The sequence below is a fragment of the Macrotis lagotis genome, chromosome 6 (genome assembly GCF_037893015.1).
Source record: "Macrotis lagotis isolate mMagLag1 chromosome 6, bilby.v1.9.chrom.fasta, whole genome shotgun sequence".
Taxonomy (NCBI): domain Eukaryota; kingdom Metazoa; phylum Chordata; class Mammalia; order Peramelemorphia; family Peramelidae; genus Macrotis; species Macrotis lagotis.
The window spans coordinates 32400155-32413139 of NC_133663.1; the positions used below are offsets into that span (position 1 = coordinate 32400155).

Consider the following 12985-nt stretch of genomic DNA (forward strand, 5'->3'; position numbering starts at 1 on the left):
AGTCTTTTGAAATTGTGACTGGCCATCTCATCTATCAGAGATCAGATGTTTTTCTTCCTTGTTTTCTTTTGCCTACAGGGGCCACCCTGTAAATTCATTCTGCCTGTGTCTCTTTGTGACTCTTCACATTGCTACCAAAATAATCTTTCTGATACCCACAACTGATCCTATCATTCTCCACTCCAATGGGACAACATTTGGGAATGTTTAGTAAAATGTCTCGTTCATGTTGCTCAGTCATGCTCTATTCTTTGTGACCCCATTTGGAGATGTTTTTGGTAAAAGTACTAATGTGGTTTGTCATTTCCTTCTCCATTTTGTAGGGGAGGAACTAAGACAAACAAGAGTCGGAGTCTGAGTTTGAACCCGTCTTCCTGACAACCCTGAGCTGTCCAACACATAGTTGACCCTTTAGAAATACTTACTCAATTCTCTTTCCCTTCTTTTCCCCCTGCTCAAAAGCCTTCATCTGCTCCCCTCTGTCTTGAGTACAAAATATCAATTCCCTTGTCCCTTGTTTAAGATCTTTCTCAACTTGCCTGGAGCCAACTTTATCATATGTTCCAGGTTCTAACCCATCTGGATGATTAACTGTTCCCTAGGCTAGCAATGAGTAAGATTGCTAAGAAAGACTGTAGAGAAAGGAGATGGCATCAGGTCTATTAAGGTTCCTTCTAACACAGGATCGATGAGCCTAGAGCTCCACATTTGTACATAGAGAAGGAGGATAAGAAAGAAGCAAGGCTGGCCAAGCAGCCAAGAGACAGAGTGCACCTGGGAGTCCTTCACCCAAGAGAACATCAGAAGCGTCCATGTAAGTCTTCAGACAAAAATGAAAAGCTCTGAGACCAAAGTCAAGCTTGGCCATGTCTTGCCACTTAGGCTTTGTACCCCAATTTCTTAAGGCGTAAAAGGAAGGGATAATATAGATCTTAACTAATTCTCAACTCTTCCTTTTCTTTTCTTTTTTCAAATCAGAGATGTGTAGGATAATTGGGCTACAATTGGACTTGGAGTCAGGAAGTCCAAATATGAACTCCGGGTAAGTCACTTAACCTCTCTCTTCCTTTCATTATCTTATTTGTAAAATGGGATTAACAATAGCACCTACTCCCAGTATTGTTATGAGGATCAAATGAGGTAATAGTAAATTACTGTAAGTAATAAGCAAATAGAAAATAATAGTAAACATATGTAAACAATAATAAATTATTAGAACAAATTATTTAATACATGTCACTACGTAAAAGTGCTATATTACTATTATTAGTAGTAAATATATGCAAGAAAATTAAATAGTAAAATTACTATTATTGATGATAAATTTTAATAGAAAATTACTTTCATTAGAAGCAAAATTAGATGGTAAAATTACTATTTTCAGCAGCATTTTTTATAACAATTACTATTGTTAGTCGTAAACTTAAGAGGAAAGTTATTATTAATAGTAAATTTTTATAAATTTACTGTTGATAGTAGTAAATTTTAATCACAAAATTACTATTATTAACAGTGCATTTTTATAGTAAAATTACTACTAGTTAGTAAATTTATAGTAAAATTACTATTAGGAGTAGTAAATTTTCATAGTAAAATTAAATGGTAAAATGATTAGTGTTAGCAGTACATTTTTACAGTAAAAACAAATTACTTTTGCTAGTAGTAAATTTTATAGTAAAATTAAATGGTAAAATTATTATTGGCAGTAGTAAATTTTTGTAGTAAAATTCCTGTTGTAGATATTAATTTTTATAGCAAAATTTAATGGTCAATTGTTATTACTAGTAGTAAATTTTTATTGTAACACTAAATGGTAAAATTACTATTGTTTGTAATTTTTATAATCAAATTATTATGAGTAGTCAATTTTATAGCAAAATTACTTTATTAATAGTAAGTTTTTATAGTAAAATTAAATGGTAAGATTACTATTGCTAGTAGTAAATGTTTATTGTAAAACCAAATGGTAAAATCACTATTATTAGTAGTAAGTTTTATAGTAAAATTACTATTAGTAGTAAATTTTATAGTAAAATTATTTTATTAATAGTAAGTTCTTATAATAAAATTAAATAGTAAAATTACTATTAGTAGTAAATTTTACAGTAAAATTACTTTATTAATAGTATGTTTTGGGGCAGCTAGGTGGTGCAGTGGATAGAGCACCAGCCCTGGAGTCAGGTGGACCTGAGTTCAAATCCTGCCTCAGGCACTTAGTAATTGCCTAGCTGTATGGCCTTATTCAAGTCACATAAAACCCCATTGTTTTAAATAAGAAGAAAAGTAGCAAATTTTATAGTCAATTACTCTTGTTAGCATTTTTTGACTGCATTTTCCTCCTGATAATTGTGCGAGGCAATGAGAATAAACACCATTATCCTCATTCTCCAATAATAAGATGACTTGATTGAGGGCCTATAAATTACTGACCAGCAGAGTCAGGATTCTCATTCAAATCCCAGAGTCTGGCCTCCTTCCCAGCATCCCAGTGCCCACACTATGGTGGGCACAGACAAGTGGGACCAGTATTGCATCTATTGGGTTAACACTGAGGGTCAGATATGGGCAGCTAAAACTAATTCCAAAGAGGAGATGGAATTGTGTTCATAAACTAGAAAGAAGAAATCTAAGTCTGCCTTTGACCACAGGCAAAAGCCAAATAGCTGACTCCCCTTGGCTGTTCCTTCAGTAAAGCCAAGAGAGAAAATAAAGGAATGTACTTTTTCCAGCAGGAAGGTCTGAGGCCCTACCTTGCTTTGAAATAACCAGTTTCCAGCCATGCAGACGGCTGACCCTCTTGGCTAATGAGATCGACAGCCACAGAAGTGAGGATGGTCAGCATGTGGACACGTTAGCCTAGGGGCTAAGCTGCTCTGAAATGAGGTTGAGGAAAGGGGGGGGGAGAAGAAAACCTCTTCCATCTCCCCCAACCCCAAAGGACATTCTTACACAGGGCCATCATGCAGTCTTGAAAACCTTTCTTGAGCTACAGATCACTCTCGTTGGACTTCTGTAAATTATCTCAGATGTGCTGAATTTCTGCCAATGCACAACCTCTCTATCTCTCTATCTGTCTCTCTGTCTCTGTCTCTGTCTTTGTCTCTGTCTCTCTGTCTTTCTCTCTGTCTCTGTCTCTCTATCTCTGTCTCTCTCTGTTACACACACACACACACACACACACACACACACACACACACACACACACAAACTTCCCTACAGCCCCTGAAATAAGAATCTCTCTTGACAGGACAATTGAGGCCCTTGACATTCCAGGAAATAGTTTAATAATGTCATTCAAGCCAAATACAGGAACCATAGGGAAAAAAAGAAAGAGAGAGAGAGAGAGAGAGAGAGAGAGAGGAAGGAAGAAAGAAAGAAAGAAAAAAGAAAGAAAGAAAGAAAGAAAGAAAGAAAGAAAGAAAGAAAGAAATGAAGGAAGAACAATAGAGAGAGAAAGAGAAAGGAAGGAAGGAAAAAGAGGGAAAGTGAAAGAAAGAAAAGCAGAACAGGGAATCATCCTGTATCCTTTTATACAAGATTAGGTTGGTTTTTGGTTTTGTTTTTTGAAGTCTAGGTAAGGCATCCAAATTCAACTGAACAGTGTCACTATTGATTAAACCTGATCCAGAAAGGCCAGGCTGCTGCCAAGAAGCTGGCGAGCACATCCTGTGCAGTGCTGTCTCCCTCTCCCTTCTTTACTTAGGTACTGAATCCAAATCCCATTCAGACCTCTAAGGGAGTCTCTGGTCTTTCCGATCTGCTTTTCATTTTATCTGTAATCACTACAGGAATGATAGAGTCATTCTGGGCAGGATGAGCCACAATTCAGGACTTGGAAATAAACAAGAAGGTCCCGCAGATAATGCCATTTCCTAGAGGAACGACTGCCCAAGGTGACTATGGACCTGGATGCTGGTGGCTGAGAAACCAAGGCATCCATGCTTAGGGTTCAATTCATTTCAATCTTAATCATCAAGCATTTGTTAGCTACCTACTGTATACCAGGACCTTTATGAGATACAGTATATCCAAGGATAAAAACTAAATAGTTGTTGCTGTTAATACAAATATTTGGGATGAAGGGAGACTAACTGGGGAAATAGAAAAAGATCTTTTAGGCATAGCATTCAGACTAAATCTCTAAGGGGAAGCTGATAAACAGAAGGGGCATTGAACAAAGAATCAGGTAGACTGAGGGGGCAAATATTGCCTCCAATTGTCCAGCTGTGTGACCACAGGCAAAGCTCTTAACCTTTCTCTGAGCCTCAATTTTTCTCATCTGTAGGAAATAGTCACATGATTTATTATAGTACCTGGATAACTATACAAAATTTGTGGTCCTCACAGCACATTTTAGGAAACATCGCTCTAGGTAACTATTCAGTCAAAATTTGTTCCAAATGTTAAATCCACATTGAAAAAAAAAAAGCTATTCCCATATTTTAGGATGGATTATTATAAATAAGTCAATTTCCAATTATACCTACATCATTTGTTGATCACTGGAGATGTCATTTCAGGGTCTGAAGTCAAATTTGAATTTAGGGGGCAACTCAGTGGTGGGGTCCTCCTGGAATCAGGAGGACCAGAGTTCAAATCCTGTCTCAGACATTTACCAGCTGTGTGACCATGGAGAAGCTACCCCAATTGCCTCACACACACACAAAAAATTGAATTTGGGTCCTCCTTCTTCTATGAGCTATCATATTATGTATTCTATATTATAACATATTCTATATGATATATTATAATGCATCATAGAATATATTACTTGCTACAGATAATAAAGCAACATTAATAATAAAGCAAGAATAATAAGTAATAAAATAACAATAATAAATAACATTACATATGTGTATATTTCTTATTAACATGTAGCAAATGAACAATGAATTAGGCCCAAAACCGGGTAGGAAGGGGAGAGTTGGCTGCATAGCCTTTATGAAATGGCAAGGTTCTTTGACTGACCCCAAGTTTCCTCCTGAAACAAAGGTCTATCTTTTAAATACTAATATTCTTCTGGTGTGGATAGATGGTTATAACTCAGTTGTATGGGCAGAATTCAAACTCAGAACTCTGAATCCAGTTCCAGAGCAATTCTTTCTTCACTTCACTGTCAATCAATCAAAAAAAAACATCTATTTAGTCTTGATGATATGCCAGAAACTCAGCTTGGGTTCTGTGGAAAGGAAAGACAAGAAGGAAAGTGGTCTCACCTGGAGGATCTTATATTTTATCTGTCCTGCACTGCCCTCAGAGGGTGTCTAATCAACTGAAACAGTGAAATTCTCAAAGTAGGATTAATGTTAATGTTAATTCATTGACTTCCAAAGATGTGAATGTGGAAGATCCCTGGATGGGGAAGGATGTGGAAGACAGAAGCAGGTGTAGGTATGTATATAGGAGTGAGGGTTGTTCTCTGCAAAAATTCAACAAAGAGCAGCAGCCTGTGGAGGAACCAGAAAGACTGAATTTGTTAATATTGATGTTCAATGTTACTAGGCACTTCCGTATCATCTGATAAGTGCCTGTGCTATTTTGTGATTTTTACTTTCAAAACCAAAATATAATATTCAATAATGACAATAGTGAGGATTTATAGAGAGATTTTAGGTTTCCTAAAAACTTCCCCTGCCATTATCTTCTTTGAATCTCACCGTGTTGTCGCAACAGCGATAGGAGGTAGTTACTTTATTACGCCCATTTTATAGATGAACAGATGGACGCAAAGAAATGTAAGTGTCTTGAATCGGGTGGCACAGCTGGAAAGTGTTTGAGCTAGAATTTTCATTCAGATCTTTTTGACTCCACATCTAGAGTTTATACAACACACCACCTGACTGTAATCACCCATCTTTTCCCTCTTGGAGTCCCCTTTATACACTATAAAATGAGAGACTTGACAAGATTATAAGGGTACTCTGGCAGAGGGGAGAGAATTTTAGATTTAGACCAGTTCAAATTCGGACTCCATGGTAACTCTGGAAAGGTCACGAATTTTCTGGTGCCTTGTTTTCTTCCTCTGTAAAATAAAGAACGAGATGATCCTTTCCAGCCCCAAATCTATCCTATATGAGGTTTTTATCAGTCTAAATAACTTTGTGAAATATATTACTACCTGTTTTGCCTCTGTACCCCAAAGACCCCTGACTTGAAACTGAAATCTCCTTATGTATGTTTTCCCCCATTGAAAGACGAGTTCCTCATTAAACTATTTGAATCCCCAGCAATTAGCACTGACCCTAATTGCTTAATAAATTAGTGTTTAATAAATACATTTTCATTCACTCATTCATTCATTCTTCCTAGGATCAATGAATTTCTTCTCAGCATCATTCCATAGCTAGAAGGAGGTCTCAAGATTGTTGCTATTGAATATGCAAAGAAATTGGGGTAACAGCAAGGAGACTGGTTTATGTCCATGGACGTGAGCATCTTCCCAAAGCCCGTGTCCATTACCCCTGGAGATGATTGGAAATAGAAAGGTTGTTGCCACACCTGCCTAGTGGTATCTTCCTCAATCTTATAAGACTTTTCCAATGACTTCTCCCCATGTTTACAATTTATCAAAGCATCAGAGATTACAAGACAAGAGGTGCTAGCAAATTTGATTGGAATGTAGCATTTTAAACAATTTATTAACAGGATCAGCAGTGAAGTGGATTTTTCTTCCAAGGATCTTATGACTTTGCTGCTGTTTTTCATAACGAGGTATCTAAAACTCCATCCATTTTTTTTTTGTTTTGTTCCATTTTAATCTTCTAAGGGCTAGGACTGCATTAAAGGGTCAATGGAGATGAAGAGCTGCTAAGTCCCAAGCCTGTGTTTGACGTGGCTCAATCAGTCTTCCCCTTGCCCCTGCAAGTTGAAAGTATAGTTTAGTTTTAACACATAGGTCATATTTGTTTACATGTAACCCCCTTTGCCTTGCCCATAGGCAAGAAGGATGGATCAAAGTTTCATATACTTCCTCAGGGCACTTTTTTTGGTTCTATCTGGAGAAGACGTCTCATCTCCTGGTTGCATAAACAGGTCATGTCTCTATAAATCTATTTTTATCAACCGGAACTTAGCACCTCAGGTGGATAAATTCTCCACTCTCTAGAGCCTTTATCCCGGTAGCCAGAGAGAATTATCAGTAGAAAGCTTTGTCAGCTTGGGCAAGAGGAATGAGTTATTGATATCCTAGAAAGATAAGTCTGAACTAGGGCACTGAAAAGCAACAAATCTCTCTTATGAAACTTCCACTGAGCAAAATATCAGTGTTAAAAGTGAAAACAAAAAACTTCCAATCTCAATTGCAAAGTTTCTTGGCAAAGAAGGGGCCCAAAGCTAAATCTGGAGAAAATATCCATTGGCCATAAAGGAGGAAAGCCAAGGAGAAGGATGAGGTCACTTTCTAATGTTCTCTTCATCTCCATTCTAAAGAACAACTCAATCCTACCTCAGAAAAAAAGACTCAAGGACAAAAAAGAGAATACTTTAATCTTTATATTTAAATCATTCCTTGGCACTTTTATTGAGTATATCTAACTGACAGCTCCAACCTTCATTTCAGGGACTTCAAAAAGGATTGTTTGGATGTTTCAGTCCCAATGGAAGCTCTTGACAAGAGATTATTAACCTGGAGTCCATGAACTTTGTTTAAAAAATTTTTTTGATAACTGCATTTTACTAGAAATTGTTTCTTTTGAAATCCTGTGTTTTATTTTATGTGCTTAAAAACATGATTCTGAGAAAGGAACCTCAAACTTCTCTAGATTACCAATGAAGTCCAGGACACCCCCAAAATTAACCCCTTACCTCCATCTAAACAGAAGGATTTTATCATTTTTTTCTCATTGCTTGTATTGCACTAAAAAGTATAACTTGCGTGCAATCTAATATATTCCTACAATTCTAACCATTGTCTAATGGTGATATTTAAGGCACAGAATTTCTTGCAGAAATACATGATTAAAAAGAACAGTTACTATTCTGAAGCAGAGTTCTATTTCCAAATGATACTTCACCTACACAAGAATAGCTGTGTTCCTTGGCATCTGGAGAAAAAGCCAACAGCAGTGTCTAGGTGTGGGATTCTTACACGTTCTGTCTATGAGTTAGATGCTGGAACTCTACTACCTGCCAATTAGAAAAGGAAACACTTTCACATACGTCAAATGTCATCATGATTCTCTAAATGTATTTCTTGGATCCTAAATCTTGGATACTGTCAGTACCAAATTCTCCAAAAATCATTTGTTACCGTAGAGAGATCATAACCAATATGAATTCCAACCTTTCCCTTCCACTAATCATTGCTAATGGACAAATGACTTCATAACAAATTGTTATGCAAAAAGAAGTTTTTCCACTATTTTTAATAACATCTTTTTTTTAGCCATTCTAACCTCTATTTAGGCAGAGCTTATAAAAAATAAAAACAGGGACTAGAACTAATCAAGTATACAATATTTTGCACCCAGCATCCCCCATTTATCTTTTAAAAAAATGAAATCTATTTCATCATTTGTTCATTAGGACCATGATTGATCTTTAGAATTTCTCACCCTTTAACTTCTTTTTACTATTTTTTTTTAGGTTTGTTTGTTTGTTTGTTTGTTTTTGCAAGGCAGTGGGGTTAAGTGTCTTGCCCAAGGCCACACAGCTAGGTAATTATTAAGTGTCTGAGACTGGATTTGAACCCAGGTACTCCTGACTCCAGGGCCGGTGCTTTAGCCACGACACCACCTAGCCGCCCTTTACTATTCTTTTGATGTGCATTATTGTTATCATCATTTTTATTTTCCTCTTGGTTCTATTTATATCACTTTGGTATCAGTTCTCAAAATCTTCCCTTGTGTCTCTCAAATGTTTGCTAATATTCCATAACATTTATATTGCACAATTTGTTCAACCCATCCATGGGTACTCTGTTTTCTCATCTTTCCTCTCCTCCCCCCTCTCCCCCCGCCCCCAATTCTTTGCTCTCATAAAAAGTGTTATTTTGGACATTGTTGGTTCCATGAAACTAAGTCCTATCTGTGTGAAAAAGGCATAGATCCTGGCTGCTCCTGAGAACTGTTGCTGGCCGGTGTGAGTTAATAAAACAAAGTTTTGTTACTGTCTCTGACCATTCATTCAATCTAATCTAGGAACAAATAAGAAAGTATCATGTTTGCAGAAAGACCTTGCAGAATAATGCAATGGTAGCCCAGTGATGGAGAGTTTTCCTTTAACAAGATCAAAGGCATGTATCCTTTTGTTAGTGATAATATTGTTTTTTTAACAAAAGACTCCCTTTGAAGGAAACAAAAATATGTAATTTCTTTAAAAAATAAGTTTCATCGATGCTTTTTTGTTTTTCACTTCGCAATCATTTCTGGCTATAGTGCCTCCACTCCCTACTCAAACACTTCCAAGTAAAAAGAACCCAGTGACACCTCTGACAATATGGGGCACATATGTTTTTCATAATTCTAAAAATATGTACACCAATGACTCGAAAGTTAATATTTATCTGATTGCAACATTTTCCCAATTGCAGCAAATTGCAACATTCCCGCCCCCATCCCCACCGCCAATTCCCGCAATGAGACCCATGAGCGGGAAGGGGGAAGACAAACATGGAGCTCTCTCTGATCAATTATATTCTGGCTTTCCCCCCCTTAGAGCTTCAAGGTTCTTTGAAATAGTCAGCCAGATAATCTCCCCAAAGTCGCCGACAGGGCAAGATGTGCTAATAGATGGTACAACTTTCGAGAGACAAGACTTTAAAAAATTTTTTTTTAATATCTCTGCCCTTGACTTACAGAGTGACTACACAAGGAAAAAATATTGATTCCAAAGCATCATAAATCAAGAACTGAAAAAGATCTTGGAGGCTGTCTTATCCAACCCATTTGTTTTAGGAAAGAGGAAACTAAGTCCTGGAAAGGGTAAAGTAATATTCTTAAAGTCACAGAGGCAGAAAGATACAGGGGAAAGGATCCGATGATACCATGTTTTCAGCCATTTCTCAATAATTACTAACAGCTAATATTTATATAATGTTTGTCCTTCATTCTCGAAGAAGACCATGGCATTAGGGAAGTGATGCTATAACATGCACATGAATGGGATTTGAGTGAGAGGGGGCTGAGCTAAATCACCAATCTCACTTTCTCCTCCCAAATCATCTGAGTCCAGTGGTCAGATAGGAATCAGGATGACTAGAGATGGCCCTGGATGTGAGGCAATCAAGGTTAAATGACTTTCCCAAGTCACACAGCCAGTACTCATCTGAGGTCAGATTGAGCTCACATCCTCCTCACCTCAGACCAGCGCTTCAGACTGTGCTGACACAACTGAATTCTTTACAAATATTACTCATTGGATCCTCACTACAGTTGGGAGGTAGATATTGTTATTATACTCATTTTACAAATGAGAAGACTGAGGCAAACAGAGGTTAAGCGACTTCTAGGATTACATGACCAGAGTCTATGGATGAATTTGAACTCAGGTCTTCTTGGCTCCAGGTCCAGAGTATTATCCATTGGATCATCCAGATGATCTTTCTTAGATGACTGACAGCACAGATGGTGAGATCCTTGAGGTCGGGGACTCTTATTTCTCTTTTTACTTCCAGTGCTCGGCATAGTGTCTTGTGTCCAGTAATGAGGGGCCTAGTGGCAACATAGTTGAGACAGTTGACAGGGCCAACTGGAACGTGGCGGATGATCCATTCAAGCGTGCTGGAATGGAAAGTGAACTTGCCTCATGTCCAGAAGACTGAGGTTCAAGCCTGGGTCTATACTAGCGATGTGACTATAATCCAGACACATTTACCCATCTGAGCTTCAGTTGACCAATGATAAGAGAGATGATGTAATGTCCATCGCCAACCTCCCAGTGCCTGTTGTAGAGATCAAATAAGATAAGAAATGGAAAGTACTCCTCCAACCTCAGTATAATAGATGGATATTTGTTTTTATTAGCAGTGCTGATCATATAAGAATTCTTAAGAAACTTTTGTGAACTGGTTTGCCTTGGCTTCCCAGAGGTCGATTCAATAGCAACTTCTCATTCAGGCTTATTGAATAGAACTGTGCCAATTATATAGGGAAGTCTATGGCTCCCCATGTTGCCTTGGGTTTATCAGAAAAAGCAAAAAGTGGATGATGTCTCTCAAATCCTAATCAACACAAAGGACACAAAGAAAAGGATAAAATGGCCTCGCAAGGAGTCTACATTCTAATGGATAATCTGAACACAGAAAAGTATATACAAAGACCATGGGGAGCAAGAGGAAACCTGCAGCTCCAGGATGTGAGCCAAGCCCAGCCAATCAATCAGCTAGCATTTATTAAGAACCTACTGTTAATAATACTACGAGGAGGTGGGAGATGGAGCAAGGAAGCTGCTGTCCCTGGATCATAAGGCACGTGGAAGGAAAGAAGGTGCAAGATGATTAGAAAGGTAGTTTACAAAGGGTTATAAGAGTCAGGAGATTTTTCTATTTGATCCTTAAGGCAATAGGGAGTCACTGGAATTAGTTGAACAGGAAAGACATGGTCAGACCTGCATTTTAGGAAGGTAATTAGGCAGTCGAGGACAGGATGGATAGGAGCAAGGAGAGACTTATCATTGGGAGATCAACCCAAAAGGGTGAGGAAGGCAGTGGAAGAAGGAAGAAGGAAGAATACATGAGGGAGGTCTTGAAGGTAGAAAAGACAACTGATGGACTGTAAGGAGAGCAGTTGAGAAGGTGAGATGGAGAGATGTTGAGAATGACATCTAGATTATAAACCCAGGTGACAACCAGGATTAAGGTTGCACCAAGACTGCTCAAATTCCACCCTTACTAAGAGGCTCTTTCTGATCCACTTTCTATTGACTATCTATTTTATATATAATTATATGTAAGTTTTCTCTCCCTCAGTAGAATATAAGCTCTGTGAGGGCAGGACATGTTTTACTTTTGTCTGTTCATCATCAACATCCACCATGATAGCTGGTTTATAATACATATTTAGTGAATATGATCAAGGGTTTCCATAAGGATAAATATGTGTATTTTCTGACAAATTGCAGATGACTCTAAGCTGAGGATGATAGGTTACCCAGCAGACAAAAGAACAGAAATCAAAAAGGATTTTGACAAGATAGAACCTTGGGTCAAAGCTATTAAGAGAAAATCTAACAGATAAATATAAAATTCTACTTTGAGTTTTCGTAAATCAGTTTTACAACAAGAGACAGGGCTAATGTCATTTTTATTACGCACTTTGTATGTACCAAGAACCCATAGATTAAGATGCAGAGTGTGCAGATTAAAGTATGCTGACCCATCCTAATAAGATTTCTTCTGAAGCCAAAAAAAGTGACATCAGAGACCTTGAATTCAAATTCTGCCTGTGACATTTTGACTTGTGGATCTTGGCCAAGTTTAATTAACTTCTTTATACATCATTTTTCTCATCTCCAAAATGAGGGGATTGGGGCTGGGAAACTCTTTCTAGACCATGGTAGGACATTTATCTATTACTTGAAAGCTTACAAGGTGCTTTAGGACATGGGTTAGGGAGCAAACTTGTGATTTTAATTGTGTAGGAACTCCCTTGGCCAATGAAACTGAGCATCTTGAAGAATTTCCTAGCTGGCTGACAAGTTAAGTGATTTGTCCAGGGTCACACAGACAGAGGTGTCAATGATAAGACTTCATCTTATGTCTTTCTGATTCTGAGGCCAACATGTAATTCACCATGTAATACTGATTCTCTTGCATGCATTTATTAAAAGCCTACTGTATATTCACAAAATGTATTTTACCTATTTTGTTTCAGACTGACAATTCTTTGAAATAGGTGCTATTATCATATTATTACTATTACATCATTATTAATCTTGTTCATATAAAGAAATAGAAGTTTAGAAAATGACTTGAGCACTGGTTGTTGTTCAGTGAGTTTTCAGTTGTGTGACTCTCTGTGACCCCATTTGAGCTTTTCTTGGCAAAGAT

The 12985-nt window shown here is 37.5% G+C and overlaps 1 long non-coding RNA gene across 1 annotated transcript; it reads left to right on the top strand.

Moving 5' to 3' along the window:
- Positions 1–342: 342 nt before the first annotated feature.
- On the top strand, positions 343–12764 carry LOC141491606 (uncharacterized). The gene is made up of 3 exons (XR_012469663.1): positions 343–814; positions 979–1042; positions 9797–12764. It is a non-coding gene; the product is annotated as an uncharacterized LOC141491606 (long non-coding RNA).
- Positions 12765–12985: the final 221 nt, after the last annotated feature.